Source organism: Gossypium hirsutum, chromosome A12, assembly GCF_007990345.1.
Source record: "Gossypium hirsutum isolate 1008001.06 chromosome A12, Gossypium_hirsutum_v2.1, whole genome shotgun sequence".
NCBI classification, from domain to species: Eukaryota; Viridiplantae; Streptophyta; class Magnoliopsida; order Malvales; family Malvaceae; genus Gossypium; species Gossypium hirsutum.
Window position 1 is genome coordinate 43242308 of NC_053435.1, and position 6401 is coordinate 43248708.

The 6401-nt window shown below is 42.8% G+C and overlaps 1 pseudogene; it reads left to right on the forward strand.

The window, feature by feature from the left end:
• The first annotated feature begins 539 nt into the window (after nucleotides 1-539).
• LOC121211565 (uncharacterized) lies at nucleotides 540-640 on the forward strand (annotated as a pseudogene).
• Nucleotides 641-6401: the final 5761 nt, after the last annotated feature.

Sequence of the window (6401 nt, forward strand, 5' to 3'; positions counted from 1 at the left end):
ATGGCTGTGTCGGTTTAGGTTGGGCATATGGGTTACTAGGTCTAGCCCCTTGGTTACTCCAAGAGAAATTAGAGTGGTTTCACCATGATGGGGTATAAGAATTGGATTGTAGTCCTTGCCTTCGTCAGTTCTGGTTCTGGTTACCCATGTAAGACACTGATTCTGGGTTCGATTAACATTCTTCAAAGAGATGTCCTTCCCCACAATAGACACAGGCTACATTTTTCAAATTGATTCGGTGGCTGTGCTACAAAACTGTTAAACCCATTAGTGGTAAAGTTTTTAAGCATTGAGGAAATCGAGGATACTTGAGATGGGAGTGAAGTGAGAGTGTCTACTTCATGTATTTCAGTGACTCGTCTTCTTGACGTTGCTCAATTGGTTGGCCATTGATAATTTTTACTGGCAATCCTCTCGATGATTTCATAAGCCTCATTATAAGAATTAGAGAGGAGACCACCATTAGCAGAAGCATCCACTACCATCCTCATATGAGCACGAGACTATTATAAAACATCTCAAGTTGGATGCAATGTGGGATTCCGTGATGAGGAAACTTTCGTAAAAATTCTTTGTACCTTTCCCATGCTTCATACAAGTCATCCATTTGTTGGAAAGCAGTATTCTCGTTCCTCAACTTAGCATTCTTGCTAGGCAAAAAATACTTTATGAGGAATCTTTCTTGTAACACCCCAAACCCGGCCTAGACGTTATGACCAGATCTGATGCGCCACATCGAAGCGTTCAAAACATTCCGTATTACTTAGTTTGGAAAACTTAGTTGGTGTTGTAAAAGACACTTTTAAAAGTAGGTTAAAGTGAATGGAAGCTGTGCACCAGGTAGGAAACCAGGAAGAAGAGGAGGTGAGTCCGTCGGACTGCTTAAGTACCAAGCTCCCTTCAGATCCAATCCTAGACATGCACACCGCCATTGCCACACTCTAACATCTCGTATAATTCTGAGAAAACCGTTTGGTTATGTCCATCTTAAGAAAATGATTAAGGTTGAAAACGTTTGCTTAGCGGAAGTCTTACTCGTATTCGTGTTATTTTGAAATCACTTAATGTTTTTGAAAATGCGTCCTAGAGCTAATCTATTTCGTTAGCTATCATAGATCAGTTTTATCATAATAGAATTAAATAATAAAGAAACAATCCAAACCATAAAAATAATTAGCGGCCTTATTAAAAAAAACCCAAAACCGTAAACGAAAAATATGGAAAATCTAGTTCACTGGAAGAAAACGAATTTGCAGAAAACTTGTGGCCACTCTGAATCCCGCCCAACTCCAAGTCCACCAACTAGGGCTCACCTGCAAGGATGGAAGAAAATGGGGTGAGTTTGGGAAAACTCAGTGTATACAGAAACCCATCCAAAGCCCAAATCAGCTCGAGCCCATTGGGCCTAAGCCCCATTCAGATAACAGTACACAGTGGACCGAAGCCCTTTTCAGAATACAGTAGCAAGGCCTTAGCCCCTTTTTACATAACAGTGTGGCCCATAGGCCCAGTTCAGTAACATAGGTAACAATAGTAGTAATGCATGCAAACCCATCTGGGGAGACTACTCAACCCACCAACCGCTACACTGCCCCGTACCAGCCATACACTCCATGTGGGGAATATCTCAACCTACCCAGCCCTACACTCCACAGTTGAAGCAACGCTGCTCAAATATCAGTAAGTTGAGGCAAAGCCTCCAGTACGTGGATGAACCACTTTCAATACTTCCTCCATCAATACCCCAATCCCATGGAATAGATATTAATAAAGCATATCATGTACAATACAGTATTAATCAATCATGCAATTTAGCCAATTTAAACTATAAGGGTATTTTGGTAATTATGCTCTTTAGGGGTAATTTCGTCCTTACGCAACTACACAAGCTACTTCAGTAATTTTTAGCAGTTTTATGCAATTTGGTTCCACCATCTAACTAACAGGCTAATTTGCCTATCTCTTACCCATATTGGTCCGTAAGCCCATTGGGCCCAGTTTTGGCCCATCGAGGCCCTCTTTTTTCGAAGTACGTTAAGACGTCACACAAACTTACTTACCACCTTGCGGTGCGAGATCTAACCTTTACTCTATGTCTTGAGAGCATTCGCATACTCACAAGCCCATGAAATGCTGGAATTTCGGCATTTCGGCTTCTGCCGAATTGAACTAAGAAAGGGTGTTCAGTACACACCTGATTCGCGACGACTGCTACTGAGATCTCTTCCGATGTCCTACAATTGATTAGCACAGTTCTTATTTACAAACCATAATCACTAAACCCACAACCTACTTATCCATGATCGAACCATGTCCCTAAAAGCCTTTGAAACCTTACCTTTTTGCCAAAATCGATAGCTAGCTCCGAATCCGATTGCTCCAACAGCCCACGCCTTCAATCCAACACTTAAGAAGACATTAATCATTGACAGAAAATGTCAGTTAAAAACCCTTAGAGCCACATGCCCAAATCGACAGCCTCCCTAGATTTTAGGAACTTCGGCTTTTCCTAACTTTGTAAAATAGGACCAGATCTGAGATGATGAACACTTACCCCTTACTCCTTTTTGATCTCCACGCAATCTAGTGCAGATTTATCTTTCAAACGATGGTAGAACTCGACTCCCAAAGTTTTGAAGTTTCGGCTATAAGCCCCCAAATCTATGGTTTTTCGGCTTTTGGGTGATGAAGGAGATGACAATATGAAACTATAACCTGGATGTAGAATTGCCGACAGGTCTCTAGAGTTTAGAAAGAATAATCGTTGATTAATGGAAACACAATGTTAAAGGGTTTGACTTTGAAGAAATCGGTACCTGTAATGTGTGTTCAAGATTTCGGCTTTTATGGATTCGGCAAAAGTATTGATGAACAGCAGAATTGATGAATGGTTTTGAAGAAGAAAAAATAGAAAAAGAAGAATAGGGGAAGTGGTAGTTTCGGCTAGAGAGGAAAAAGAGAGAAAAGAAAAACCTTGTGATGTTTGAGCAGAAAGGAACGGCACCACTCAATACCCTAGGTGCCGAAATACTAACCTCATAACCCTCTGCCGATTTTTCCCCCTTCAATTCCCAAAATTCGGCCAACTCCTAACCTCTCTCCTAATCCCTTAAATCTCTCCCCTTATCACTCCTTAATCCAAGCGTTTAGACTGATTCAAACTCTCCTCTAGCAGAATCCACCTAGACTCCAACACTTACCCCTCCAGCACTTAAAAATAAATGCATCTATTTGTCAACACTGGGAATCGATCCCATGCCTTCCCCAATGCTCCACACGCCACCTTTTTAGGAGCCTAGTGGCGTCACCCTTTCCACTCTACTAAGGCTCTTTTTGTGATGCCATTTACCCATAACTCTATACAAGGGCCATCTAGCCAGAACCCCTAACTCCAAAGTCCAAAAATTCAAAAATTCAACCGGGTTTTGGCCAACACATGGGCCTTCTATAAGCCCATTTACCTACTCAAAACATTAATTTCACATCCAAATACAAAATTTTAAAATCTTTACAAAATATTGAAAACCGCGAATAAATCCGAAAATCAGGATGTTACAACTCTACCCTCCTTAAAGAATTTCAACCTCGAAATTTTACCTTGTTAGAACAGTTGAGGGTACTGTTGATGCATAGCCTCCTCAGTCTCCCAAGTAGCTTCTTCTTTACCATGGTTCCTCCAAAGTACTTTCACTAGTGGAACTGATTTCCTTCTCAACACCTTGACGTCACGATCAAGTATTTGCACAGGTTCTTCTTCGAAAGTTAAATCTGACTGTACCTCGATTTCTGCAACTGGTATGATATGAGTTGGGTCAGATCGATACCACCTCAGCATGGATACATGAAAAACGTCGTGGATACGATGCAGTTTTGGTGGTAACTCTAGCTGATAAGCCACTGGTCCAACCCGCTTAACATTTCGGTAAGGCCCAATAAACCGTGGCCTCAACTTACCCTTCTTACCAAATCTCAAAATTTTCTTCCAAGGGGAAACCTTCAAGAAAACCATATCCCCAACAGCGAACTCAATCTCTTTGCGCTTCAGATCTGCATACGACTTCTGTCTATCGAATGCCTCCTTTAACCGATCCCTTATTAGCCTAACCTTGCTTTCAGTGTCTGCCACCAATTCCGGTCCAAGCACTCGTCGTTCACCCAACTCTGTCCAACACGTCGGCATACGACATCTTCGCCCATAAAGCGCTTCATATGGTGCCATCTGAATACTTGCTTGATAGCTGTTATTGTAAGCAAACTCCGCCAATGGTAAGTAGTCCTCCCAACTTCCACGAAAATCAATGATACAACCTCTCAACATATCTTCCAGAACCTGAATAACCCTTTCTGACTGTCCATCTGTCTGTGGGTGAAAAGAGTGCTAAAATCCAATCGTGTACCCAACGCTTCCTGCAACTTCCGCCAAAATCGAGATGTAAACCTAGGGTCTCAATCAGAAATTATCGACACTGGCACCCCATGTAGTCGCACTACCTCCGCCACATATAGCTTGGCCAACCTTTACAGTGAGTAGTCGGTACGAATAGGTATGAAATGAGCAAATTTTGTTAACCTATCCACAACTACCCACACCGAATCTTTCTTGGTGGGTGTCGAAGGTAACCCACTCACAAAGTCCATTGTTACTCTTTCCCACTTCCATAGCGGAATTTTCACAGGTTGCAGTAATCCCGAAGGCAATTGGTGCTCAGCCTTAACCTGCTGGCACGTCAGACATTTCCCAACAAATTCAGTCACCTCTCGTTTTAATCCGGCCCACCAGTACACCTCTCGCAAGTCTCGATATAACTTATTCCCTCCAGGATGCATGGCACAGAGTCCACCATGAGCCTCTTTTAGAATTAACTGCCTCAATTCAGGGTCCTTTGGAATACAAACCCTTCCACGAAAGCACAGAACTCCTTCAGTGTTCAACCCAAAATCCTCGTTCTCACCACTCTTAACTTGCTGGAACCGAAGAGCTAATGAATCATCCTTCAACTATTTTTCCTTAATCTGCTCAGTCCAAGTAGGCCTTACTTGCAGTTCTGCCAACAAGCTTCCATCGTCGTACAGACTTAATCCTGCGAACAAGGCTCTCAAATCAGTAACAACCCTTCGACTCAATGCATCCGTCACCACATTAGCCTTTCCTGGGTGGTACTCTATCGAATAGTCGTAGTCTTTAAGCAACTCCATCCATCTTCGTTGCCTAAGGTTCAACTCCTTTTGAGTCAACAAATACTTTAGGCTCTTATGATCTGTGTATATGATGCACTTTTCCCCATATAAGTAGTCTCCAAATTTTTAACGCAAAAATCACCGCTGCTAGCTCTAAATCATGCATAGGGTAATTCACCTCATGAGCCTTAAGCTGTTGCGATGCATAAGCGACCACCTTGCCCTCTTGCATCAGTATGCAACCTAACCCCACATGCGACGAATCGCTGTATACAGTAAAGTCCTTCCCAGACACCGGTTGAATCAACACTGGCGCTTCGGTCAATACCTTTTTCAACCGATCAAAAGCTTTTTGCTGTTTCTCGGTCCAGACAAATGGTACTCCTTTCCTTATGAGTTTTGTCAAGGGTGCCGCCATCACCGAGAAACCCTCTACAAACCTTCTGTAGTAACCTGCCAACCCTAAGAAACTCTGAATTTCCGATACTGACCTAGGTGGCTTCCATTCCAGAATTGCTTCAATTTTACGAGGATTCCACCTTAATCCCCTCGGCAGAGACCACATGCCCTAGGAAAGTTACCTCCCTCAACCAGACTTCACACTTGCTGAATTTCGCATAGAGCTCATTTTCCCTTAACACTTGCAGCACAATACGGAGATGCTCATCATGCTTCGCCTCCGTTTTAGAGTATACCAGGATATCGTCGATAAAGACGACTACGAACCGATCCAAGTAAGGTTGGAATACTCAGTTCATCAGATCCATAAAAGCTGCAGGTGCGTTCGTCAGCCCAAACGGCATGACCACAAACTCATAATGTCCATATCGAGTTCGAAATGCTGTTTTATGAATATCCCTTTCTTTTACCCTTAGCTGATGGTATCCAGAACGAAGATCGATTTTGGAGAATACCGAAGCTCCCCTCAGTTGATCGAACAGATCATCAATCCTTGGTAGTGGATACTTATTCTTAATCGTCAGTTTGTTCAACTGGCGATAATCGATGCACAAGCGCATCGTTCCGTCCTTTTTCTTCACAAACAGGACCAGTGCTCCCCAAGGAGACACACTAGGCCTAATGAAGCCTCTATCTAACAACTCTTGAATTTGAGCCTTCAGTTCCACTAACTCCTTCGGTGCCATCCTATAGGGTGCAATAGATACTGGAGCTATTCCAGGCAACAAATCGATTCCAAACTCAACTTCCCGATTCGGAGGTAA